Below are 12,375 nucleotides of genomic sequence, written 5' to 3' on the forward strand. Positions count from 1 at the left end.
AAAAACTGGGAGAATAATAATATCTAACACACAGGACTGCTGTATAATTAAAGGACGAAAAACATTAAGCACTATCAGAGTTCAAAGGAAGAAAGATTAATTCTAGCTTGGATGTCAGAGCGGGGATCATGTAAAGGAAGTGAGGATTTCAAGTCTTGAAGGATGGAGAAGATTTAAAGAGGCAGAAGTGTGGAGATGATGCCCCAGATGGAGATAAGAACATAGGCGAAGACGATGAAGAGATGAGAAGGTATAAATTCTAAGTGCAGCTCTCAGGCTGGGCTTCAGAACAGGGCTTAGGCAACAAGCTGGAGCGCGAGGCTGACGGCGGGAATGGAAACACTGAAGCCCAAACTTGCGTATCACGCCCTGATCATGAGCCTTGAATGCCAAGCCAGGGAACCCGTCCTTGATCTTAACAATGAAAAATCACTGGGCCGGGTGTGGCGGCTCATCCCTGTAATCCAGTGCTTTGAGAGGCTGAGACGAGAGGACTGCTTGAGGCCAGGAGTTTGAAACCACTCTGGACAGCACGGCAAGACTCTGTTCTTACAAAAAATTTAAAAATTAGCTGGGCAGGATAGCACAACTGTAGTTCCAGCTACTCAGGAGGCTGAGGCGGGAGGATCACTTGAGCCCAGGAATTTAGGGTTACAGTGAGCTGTAACGGCACGCCTGCATTCCAGCCTGAGCAACAGAGCAAGGGCATGTCTCAAAAATCAAATCAAATGAAATGAAATCACTACAAGTTTGTATAGACATAAAGTATATAATCATACCATATATGATTTAATCCAGATATATAATATAAATTAGAGGGGGAAAAGAGAATTTAGGAAGCTATTATAAGAAAACAAGACTCAACTAAGACATGAGCAAAGGCCCTGGGCTCACAGCACTATCTTTATATAAAGGAATGAACTACCACATTTATTTTCATGGCATCACCAACTTAGATGCCAACAGGCTACAGTATTCTGGAACCATCTCTGTATCAGTCAAATCAGATGGCCATAATACCATAGGCAAATACCATCAAAAACACCATAGGCTGTATGGTTGAAACATTAGTTTATTTCTCACAGCTCTGGAGGCTGGAAGTCCAGGATCAAAGTGTTGGCCAACTCAGTGCCGGGACAGGGACCTCTTCCTGGCTTGCAGACAGCCACCTTTCTTCTTGTTTCCTCACACCAGGGCAGTGGGAGCTCTCTACTTTCTCTTTTTTCTTTTTTTGAGACAGAGTCTCGCTCTGTCACCAGGCTGGAGTGTAGAGTGGCACAATCTCAGCTCACTGCAACCTCTGACTCTCTGGTTCAAGCAACTCTCCTGCCTCAGCCTCCCGAGTAGCTGGGATTACAGGCACGTACCACCGCAGCCAACTAATTTTGGTATTTTTAGTAGAAACAGGGTTTCACGATGGTCTCAATCTCCTGAGTTTGTGATCTGCCCATCACGACCTCCCAAAGTGCTGGGATTACAGGTGTGAGCCACCACACCCGGCCTGGTTTCTCTTCTTCTAAGGGCACTAATCCTGTCAGACCAGGGCCCACGCTCATGACCTCATCTAACCCTAATCACTTCCCAAAGGTCCTACCCCCTAATACCATCACACTGGCAGTTAGGGCTCCAGTACAAGAATCTGGGGGAGACATAAACATTCAGTGTATAGCAATGTCTTTTCAATCCTGTTGAAAAAAACAACCAAATGAGTAGGCAAAGAAGTACCTTATATGTAAACAAGTCAGGACTTTTCATATTTCTGCTAACACATTAAGGTCAATTTAAAATGTCTGATAACAAGAGTCAGCAGCAGAGATAAATGCAAGTTAGTTACTCTGCATTTTAGACCCACATTGAGCTGCCTTTCAATGACATTGTGGCACAAAGAACACTGCTTTCTATTCCTGATTTTGCCACCAAAAAAGCTGGAACATTTCCCTGTATTTCCGTTTATCTTGAAAATCACTGGGCTGACCTAGCAGACCTCTAAGGTCCCTCCCATTCACAAATTCCACAAATAACTTCCTACCAACAGATGCTATACAAATAAATTACACTGATGAAGGGGAAAGCTAACACTAGCAAACAATGAGATGCACACAAGACAAGACATATAGAGAAGTGGATCAACCAGAAACTGGTGGACGATGAGCCAGCGGTGGATAAAAACACATTCCCTAACGACAGACAGAGAGGCAAAGGCGCCGAGGTAGTATTGTTGAAGATTTCCTATTTTAAATCTTCAAGATAAATGCCCAATTGTTTATATTCATTCTGATTAAATGTGAACGTGAAAACTGCCTCCAGGGGACACAGACATCTCAAATGTTCCCAATGTATCCAATTTGTCATTTGATATGTTTACTGACAAGAAGAATGCGGGACTGAATATACAAACGGACCATGCCTGATCATATGTATAAAGACAGAACTCAGACCACAACCTGTAGCTGCCCACCCAGGAAACCAATCCCCTATCTACAGTCAACAGCCAGGAGGCCAGCCAGGCTAGCACATCAGACAGGAAGTCAGACTGCTCTCTCTCCACAACCCAGAAACTAAACCACGACTCTGTCCCACGTGGCCAGGACTTGACTCAAAACTGACAGCCACCCTAATTTTGGCCCCTGTTTCCAGTTAGGATCATTTAGAGAAAGCCAAATATGCCCCTAACCAATCACATAGGACACCCCACTTCTGCACAGTCGCCTCCAGCCCCCACAACAGCCCCACTGAGAGCTGTTCTTTTCCATCCTGAAGTTTTCCCACTCCTCATCCGCCACTCACCTGCATGTCAGTCTCTGCCACACGCAAGTGATGGTACCGACTCCCTTGCCACAGCAGCTCTGAGAAAGTCGCCTCTACCTGTCTCATGTGGGCGGCCTTCCTTTATTTCCCCCAAAGAATAAGTCTTCAATGAGGGGCTTCTCTCTATATGGCCAAGCTATACAATTCAGAAGCCCAGCATGGCCGATTCCAAGCCTGGAAAGACCATACACCCCTCAGGTCCTCTTTCCACAAAACACAGCTTCCTGGAGTTCTTAGTCACTCCGAACAACCAGGGAAGGAACCACGTGTTATGGAAAGATCAAGGGCCTTGAGTCAAACTTCTGAGTTCATCAAGTACTTCATCTTTCCACTTAAGAAATTACGTGGCCTTGGCCAGGCCTGGTGGCTCACACCTGTAATCCCAACACTTGAGGAGGCCGAGTTGGATGGATCACCCAAGGATGGGAGTCAAGGCCAGCCTAACCAACATGGAGAAACCCCGTCCCTACTAAAAATACAAAATCAGGCAGGGCGCGGTGGCTCAAGCCTGTAATCCCAGCACTTTGGGAGGCCGAGACGGGTGGATCACGAGGTCAGCAGATCGAGACCATCCTGGCGAACACGGTGAAACCCCGTCTCTACTAAAAAATACAAAAAACTAGCCGGGCGAGGTGGCGGACGCCTGTAATCCCAGCTACTCGAGAGGCTGAGGCAGAAGAATGGCGTGAACCCGGGAGGCAGAGCTTGCAGTGAGCTGAGATCTGGCCACTGCACTCCAGCCTGGGCCACAGAGCGAGACTCTGTCTCAAAACAAAAAAAAAAAAGAAAGAAGGAAAATCAGCCTGGTGTGGTGGCACATGTGTGTCATCCCAGCTACTCAGGAGGCTGAGGCAGGAGAATCACTTGAACCCGGGAAGCAGAGGTTGTGGCGAGCCGAGATCGCGCCATTGCACTCCAGCCTGGGCAACAAGAGCAAAACTCTGTCTCAAAACAAAACAAAACAAAACAAAACAAAGCAAAACAAATGACGTGACCTTGAACAATTTTCTTAACTTCTCTAAGCCTCTATCTTCATGTTCAATAAAATAGTTTTCCCTCCAAGATTGCATTAAACGGAATCCCACATGTAAACCAGCTGACAAATATCAGGGGCCCAACAGCTGTGCGCTCCTACTGCCGCCCCACTTTACCCCAAGGGAGAAGCGCAAGATGTCCAGAAAAAGCCTGTTGATCCCTACACCTCAGCATCCTGTGTTTACACAAGGCGCAGTGGCATCCAGACTTACCGGGGTCACCCAAATGCAAGACATGTTTTGATTTTTCAACTTAGGTACACATGGCTTCTAACGTTCACCATATATGATACATTATTTAGAAGAGATTTTCCTACACTACCCCGTGGTTCTATTTTAGCAGACTTAGATGTGCCATAATAGCTCACTCTCTTAAGCCCTCTTCAGTATCAAAAACAAAACTTTAATCTGTAACACAGTTATCAGCAGTGAAAGTGGAAAAGGCACCTAGGAGTCAAAATGACCCTCTGCCCCGCCCCGCCCCACCCTACAAAAAGCTGTTCAGGAGTATTTGGGCTGCTTATGAGAATGCTGTCTGTATTCCCAGGGACAGACAAACGCCTACCCTGGTTAGAAGCTGCGCTCCTCAGCCTCCGGGGTAGAAAGCTCCCCATACCCTCTACCCAAGGAGAAGAGAAGCAAATGGGGTGGCCAGGCTCCAGGACGTGGACTGTTTAGTGTGGTTTCTGCAGTGCAGGTCACCGCCATGAGTGAAGCTCTTCCTTCCTTCTTTTCCACCCAAGTGGCCAAGTTCCTACAGCTGCTGTTCGGCCTCTACCCTATGAGTCAGCCTAGCCATTCCTCTTCCCCATTCTTCTTCTTTTTTTTTTTTTTTTTTTTTTTTTTTGAGATGGAGTCTCACTCTGTCACCCAAGCTGGAGTGCAGTGGCGTAATAGTAGCTCACTGCCACCTCTACCAACCGGGTTCAAGCAATTCTCCTGCCTCAGCCTCCCAAGTACCTGGGATTACAGGCACCTGCCACCAGGCCCAGCTAATTTTTATATTTTTAGTAGAGACGGACTTTCAACTTGTTGGCCAGGCTGCTCTCGAAATCCCGACCTCAGGTGATCCACCTGCTTTGGCCTCCCAAAGTGCTGGCATTACAGGCATGAGCCACTGCGTCTGGCGGAGTCAGCTCAGCCATCCTGACATTTTGTTCTGGCAAAATTACTCTCTTCTACATCTACCTTCCAAGTACCTAAATCAGAGATGTGGCCCTTCGGGCAGGCTTGAAGAATCCCTGTTTTTGGACCTCAAGAGGTCCTACTAGGGTCTGGGACAATTCCAAGACTTGTGTTCTTAAAGAGGAAAGAAACCTCACATACACAGCTCTCGCAGAGCTCAGGCGAGCCCATATCAGAGGCAAGGCTTGGGAGGCGGCCCTAAGGTTTGGGTGTGCCGTCTATGATAACAGCTAAGAGATCTGAAGCCAGCTGTCTGGGTTCAAACCTCAATTCCAACAGCACTGGCTGTGTGATGTTAGACGACATCCCCAGCCTCTCTGTGGCTCAGTTTCCTCACTGTAAAAGGGCCACAATAATAGAGCTGCTCTAAAAATAAAGTGAATTGGTGCATATAAGGTATTCAGAACAATGCTTGCACATGGGGGAGTTCAATAAACACGTATAGAACAGAGTAATTTAGCAATTACTAAATACACTCATGCAGGCCAGGCGTGGTGGCTCACGCCCGTAATTCCAAAACTTTGGGAGGCTGAGGCGACAGGCTCACTTGAGCCCAGGAGTTTGAGACTAGCATGGGCAACAGAGCAATATTCCATCTCTAAAACTGTGTGTAACATACATATATATACACACTCAAATGTTCACAGTGTATTTATAGTATACAAAATAGCTGGAATACAGACTTAACTATTCACTGTGGTTACTTCTAGAGAAGGGGGAATGCAAATTTCAGCTTTTTAGCTCACACATATATTCTTTTTTTTTTGAGACAGAGTCTGGCTCTGCCGCCCAGGCTGGAGTGCAGTGCCGGATCTCAGCTCACTGCAAGCTCCGCCTCCCGGGTTCACGCCATTCCCCTGCCTCAGCCTCCCGAGTAGTTGGGACTACAGGGGCCCGCCACCGCGCCCGGCTAGTTTTTTGTATTTTTTAGCAGAGACGCGGTTTCACCGTGTTAGCCAGGATGGTCTCGATCTCCTGACCTCGTGATCCGCCCTTCTCGGCCTCCCAAAGTGCTGAGATTACAGGCTTGAGCCACCGCGCCCGGCCCACACATATATTCTTGTATCATCTGAAATATTTAAGCAAATTGTGTGTATAAATGTGCCCCGAAACACATAGCAGAATAATGTAGTTTTGACTCAAAAATCTTCAAATCGTGATGGAATTGTCCTGTGAAAATAAAGTTATAGAGATGAAAAGTCTCCCTCCAGCCTAAATGCTCTTTCATATGACCTATATTACACAAACCAATGCAGACACCCCAATCCTTTCCCCACTGTCCGAAGAATTTTTCAGTGAACTGCATTCCCCTTTACAAACTAGATGATAGTTAGAGTTACCAGGCAAGAACGTGGATCCAGTTCTGCTTTTTCAAAGCCCAATGTTCCTCACATAATAGCAATGCATTCTTCAACCGGTCAACTGCCCCCAACACCTGAGCTCTCTGTTGTACACAACTCAACGAGGCCTGGGAGAAAGCAGGTACAAATTTCACTTACTCAGTAACAACACATCCCACCTGATTCCTCTGCTGGGCTAGTTCTCCAGTCATCTTTTTCTAAGCTTTCACTCGGCTCTACCACACGTACCTAGACTGGGTAAAACGCTTTGCCAAGTTTTTTTTTTTTTTCGAGAGGGAGTTTCACTCGGTCGCCCACGCTGGAGTGCAGTGGCGCCATCTCGGCTCGGAAGCCAGCGCCCGGGTCCATGCAGTCCCCTCCGCGGCAGACGCGGGGAGCCGGGGAGCAGTGGGGACCGGCCCCCACCCGCAGGGCGACCGGGACCCCCGCGCGGGCCCAAGCGGTATCGCAGCAGGCGCGAAGCCCCCGGTGCCACCCGAGGCCGAGACAAAGCCCAGGTGCAAGGACCTCGGATCCCGACCTCGGACCCTGCGGAACCCAGCTCGGAGCCGCCACGCCCGAGGCAGAGACCCCCGCCCGGTCCGGAGACCCGTCGCCCGGTCTCACCTCAGGCCGCCGGCTCGCAGCGCTCGCTCCTCGCCGGGGCGCCTGGGCCGACTGGAGCGCAGCTGAGCAGCCGACAGAGCCGAGGCAGCCTCAACAATGGAGTCCCGGGGCGGGGCCGCCGACGCCGCTTCAGCCAGTGTTTCCCGCTCAGGATCCGGCTGGGATCAAGGAGCTGCAGCTGGCGCAGGGCTGCGGCCGGGACACACACCCTGCAGGTGCACACGGCCCCGCCCGCCGCCCGCCACCCGGCCCCCAGCGGAGCCGGGCGCCCAGGGCCCGCCCCCCGGCCAATGGAGAGCGAGCCGCGCGGAGAGGGCGGGGCTTGGGGGAACAAATGGAGGTTGGGCGGGGCGGCGCTGGGACTGGGCGTAACGGGTCCCGCGGGAGGACCGGACCCAAGAGCTGGCTGGATCCTGGCCTCCTAGAAGACCTGGCTCAACGTCCACCTGCAGTCTGGTCTACAGGACGCGCTCATCTCAAGCCCAGAACTCAGGCTTTTAGGACAGAGAGCGAGAGACAGGCTTGCTTTACAAAAAGTGAAACTCAGGTCCAAGGAATAGGATTGCCTGCTGCCCGAAGTCACGTAGTCCCATTCACTCGTTCCCCTTGTCATTCAGCAAACATTTGGAAGCACGTATGGTGGGCGTTAGGAGTGAAGTAGGGCCGGGCGCGGTGGCTCGCGCTTGTAATCCCAGCACTTTGTGGGGCCGCGGCAGGTGGATTACTTGAGGCCAGGAGTTCGAAACCAGCCTGACCAACAAGATGAAACCCCATCTCTGCTTAAAATACAAAAACTTAGCCGATCGTGGTGGTGCATACCTGTGGTCCAAGCTACTGGGAAGGCTGAGGTAGGAGAATCGTTTGAACTCGGGAGGTGGAGGTTGCAGTGAGCTGAGATGGTGCCACTGCATGCTCTCCAGCCTGGACGACAAAGTGAGACTCTGTCTCAAAAAAAAAAAATTAATAGATGGGAAGTAGAAGCGAACTTAGGCTTTCCCTGAAGGAGCTCGGCCAAGGAGTACCTGAAATGTCTCTGCATCTCTTTAAGGTCTGATAAAGGAACCAGGAGCGAGCACTAATCACTTCCCTTTCCTGCCTCAGAGCTTTCATGTGCTTGCTGTTCCCCGCCTGAAATGCAAGTACCAATGGTATTTATTTATTTATAGAAATGGGGTCTCCTTATGTTGGCCAGGGTGGTCTCAAACTCCTGGTCTCAAGCTATCCTCTCCTCTCAGCCTCCCAAAGTGTTGGGATTACAGGCATGAACCACTGTCCGCAGCCCTGATCGTCTTTAAAACCTCTGTCCTCATCTTATTTGAGCTTCCTGCTTCATGTGCCCCCACACCCTCGGTTTTCCTGTACCTCCATAGCTGCTCTGCCCAACTTGTATATGTCTGGGCTCAGGCCAAATGCCCTTCCATTTGCAGTGGGCACTGCCACAGGAAATCTCATGCCCTTCCGGGCTTCACAAACCATCCACATGCTCTGCTGTCTGCCAGAGACATCTATCCCAGTCAGATGCCCAGCCCTGACCTTTCCCAAAGCCCCAGCTGGACACAGGGAAGCATCTCCAATTTTCCGCGGGCCAAAACAGAGTGCTTTATTAGTGCCCTAACCTGCTCATCCACGTTCTTGTGATTCTCTGTGTACAGCCCCTCCATCCACCCAGCTGCTCAGGTGAAAATCTCAAATCCTCCTCCAGTCCTTCCTCCCCGAACCTCTCATGCAGCCCTCTGCCTTCCTAGGACGGTGAGCACCCCTCACTCCCAGCACCAGCTGGGGTGCTGTCTGAGTGGCTGTCTCCCACTTGGCATGAAGTGTGACCTCTCGCCAGGTGTGGTGGCTTATGCCTGTAGTCACAGCACTTTGGGAGGCTGAGGCGGGCAGATCGCTTGGGGCCAGGAGACTGGGACCAGCCTGGTCAATATGGTGAAACTAAAATACAACAATTAGCCAGGCATGGTAATCCATGCCTATCATCCCAGCTACCCTGCCCAGGAGGCTGAGGCAGGAAAATTGCTTGAACCTGGGAGACAGTGGTTGCAGTGAGCCAAGGTCACACCACTGCACTCCAGGCAGGGCAACAGATTGAGACTCTGTCGCAAATTTAAAAAAAAAAAAAGAAGGAGAAGTGTGACCTCTCTAAGGCAAGGCAGTGTCCCACTCTGATTCACTTCCATGTGCAAAACAGGACCTGCACCCTGAAGGCGCTCACTCAGGGAGGCTGCTGGGATGGGTGGATGCACAGTTAAGGTCTTCATGGTGGCTGGGGCTGACCCCATCCCCATCGCTCTTCCCACACACACCTGCACACTCTTCACTCCCACGCTCACACGCACCACTGAAAGCCTGGCCCCTAATCTGATTTGCCTAACAAGGTCCCCAGATGAACAACACATGCTTCCCTACCTCTCCCCTGCTAGGGCCCCACCGTGTTCTGGGATGTACTCAGGGATCAGGAGAACAAAACCTCAGGGAGTGAAAGGACATTCCAGGGTGCAGGCCTCTGCATCCCCCTCCGTGCCCTCACCCCTGCCTGACACACCCTCACCCCTGTACCTGGCCAGCTCCTACCAACCCTTAAATTCTCACCAAGTTCAGTGGTGGCAGCCACACCCTAAAGTGACTGACCCCCCAATGACCTATGCCCTTGCGCAGTCTTCCTGACCTTGAGTACGAGCAAAACCGGTGACTGGCCTCTAACCCACAGAGCCTGGCAAAAGCAATGGGATGTCACTGTCACGGTGCATCACTTTTGCACATTAGAGAGAAAGGTTCCGCCTGCAGACGCTGCAGTGGGGAGATGCTGTGCTGAGAAAGGACCTTTGGAGGGGCCCCGTAGGCAAGGAAGCAAAAACCTGGGCCCTCGCCAAGCGGGTCCGAGGAAATGAATTCTGTGAGTAACCTCAGCGGATGTGGAAATGGATTCTGCCCTGGCGGAGCCTCAGATGAGGATGCAGCCCAGCTGCTTAGCGTGAGATCCCAAGCACAGGACCCGCTAAAATGTGCTCAACTCCTAGCTTGCCAAAATTGGCTTAAAGGTGTGTGGTGTTTTAAGCTTCTAAGTTTTTAGTTATTGCCTGTGAAAGTGTTAAAATATGAGACAATAACTTAGGTCCCCTCCCCTTCACACACATTCTTCTTTCTGACATTCATCACAATTATACTTATTGACTTAAAATCTCTCTCTTGACTGGGTGCAGTGGCTCACGAGTTCCAGACCAGCCTGGCCAACATGGTTAAACTCCATCTCTACTAAAAATACAAAAATTAGCTAGACGTGGTGGTGCAATCCTGTAATCCCAGCTACTCCGAAGGCTGAGGCAGGAGAATTGCTTAAATCCAGGAGGCAGAAGGTGCAGTGAGCCGAGATTACAGCATTGCACTCCAGCCTGAGTGACAAGAACAAAACTCTGTCTCAAGAAAAACAAAAAAACAAACAAACATTGTCTCTTGCCACTAGCATGAAGGTCCTATGAGAAGAAAAATAGAAACTCTTGCTCATAACAGTGCCCCAAATGCCCAGCACGGTGTAGTCCTAGGGCAGTTGGTCGATGGTGGACGCTGCTGGTTGGAGGGCCCAGCTGGCCCTCCCAGCTGCCTTCTCCCTGGTCAGGTTCCATTATAGAGAAAAGAATAGTTTCTTGCCTTTCCAGAGTCCCTCTTAGTGGAGGTTGGGCAAGTGACATTGTCCTGCCCCAGGAGACATAAGTGGAAGTTGGCTAAAAGGTTTCTAGCCGTGGTGTGCTGGGTCGATTTGAACCAGGACATGAGAGCTGACTGTCCATTGTTTGGGAATTCTGCAAGTTGATTGTTCAACACATTCAGTCCTCCAAAAGATTAAATAATATAAACTCGCAAATTAACAAATGCATTAGACCACATGCGGTGACCCACGTCTAACACATTGGAAGCCTGAGGCAGGAAGATCACTTGAGCCCAGGAGTTCAAGACCAGCTTAGGCAAAAACGGAAGACCCTGTCTCCACAAAAAATTTTAAAATTAGCTGGGCATGGTGTTGTGTGCATGCAATCCTAGCCACTCAGGAGGCTGAGGTGGGAGGATCGCTTGAGCCATCTGTTCAAGGCTCCAATGAGCTCTGATAGTGCCACTGCACTCCAGCCTGGGTGACAGAGCCAGACCCTGTCTCAGAAATAAACATATTTCATATATTAATAAGTTTATTAATAGTTTATTAATAAATAATAAATTAATAAATAAATGTATATTTATATACACATTTATGTATTATAATTATATATTTAGACACAAATATATATATTTATTGTTTTATTTATTTATTTATTTATTTATTTATTTATTTATTTATTTTGAGACGGAGTTTAACCCTTGTCGCCCAGGCTGGAGTGCAATGACGCAATCTGGGCTCACCGCAACCTCCACCTCCGGGGTTCAAGTGATTTTCCTGCCTCAGTCTCCTGAGTAGCTGGGATTACAGGCACGCACCCCCACAGCTGGCTAATTTTTGTATCTTTAGTAGAGATGGGGTTTCTCCATGTTGGTCAGGCTAGTCTCGAACTCCTGACCTCAGGTGATCTGCCCACCTCGGCCTCCTGAATTGCTGCGATTACAGGTGTAAGCCACTGTGCCCAGCCTATATGATATATTTATATGTTATAATTATGTATATTAATTTTATATAATTATATATAAATATAAATATAAAAACTTTCCTTGTCTTCTCTTGTTTCTACCTACAGTCAGTTCCCTGACTTAAAACACTATCTATATGTAATAATTATAAATGTATATTTCATATATATATATATATTTTTTTTTTTTTGAGAAAGAGTCTCGCCTTGTTGCCAGGCTGGAGTGCAATGGCACAGTCTCAGATCACTGCAATCTCTGACTCACGGGTTTAAGCGATTCTCCTGCCTCAGCCTCCCAAGTAGCTGGGCTTATAGGCGCACACTACCACGTCCAGCTAATTTTTATATTTTCAGTAGAGACAGGGTTTTGCCATGTTGGCTAGGTTGGTTTTGAACTCCTGACCTTAATTGATCTCCCACCTCGGCCTCCTAAGGTGCTAGGAATATAGGCATGAGCCACCTTGGCCAAAATATTTTTCTGTTTCCAAACATTTTACATGAGAGGAAAGTGGAGAATAAATCACCCGACACTCTATTGTAAAAAAAAAATGTTCGTGCGTCTCTTCTTTTCATCTTTCCTAAGTGTACATATTACCAAAATCTCTTTAGGTTGAGGTCTCCCCGTGAAAAGTTTACAGGGCATTGTGTCCTCAGCCACCCTCCTGTCTTTTCCTAGTCCTGGCATTTTAGAACCGTCTGGGGATGACCCAGGATACCCACAGTGGCCATGCGTATTGGAGGGTCTAGTGAGTATCAGCCCCGGGGTCA

The sequence above is a fragment of the Macaca nemestrina genome (assembly GCF_043159975.1).
Source record: "Macaca nemestrina isolate mMacNem1 chromosome 11 unlocalized genomic scaffold, mMacNem.hap1 SUPER_11_unloc_4, whole genome shotgun sequence".
NCBI lineage: Eukaryota > Metazoa > Chordata > Mammalia > Primates > Cercopithecidae > Macaca > Macaca nemestrina.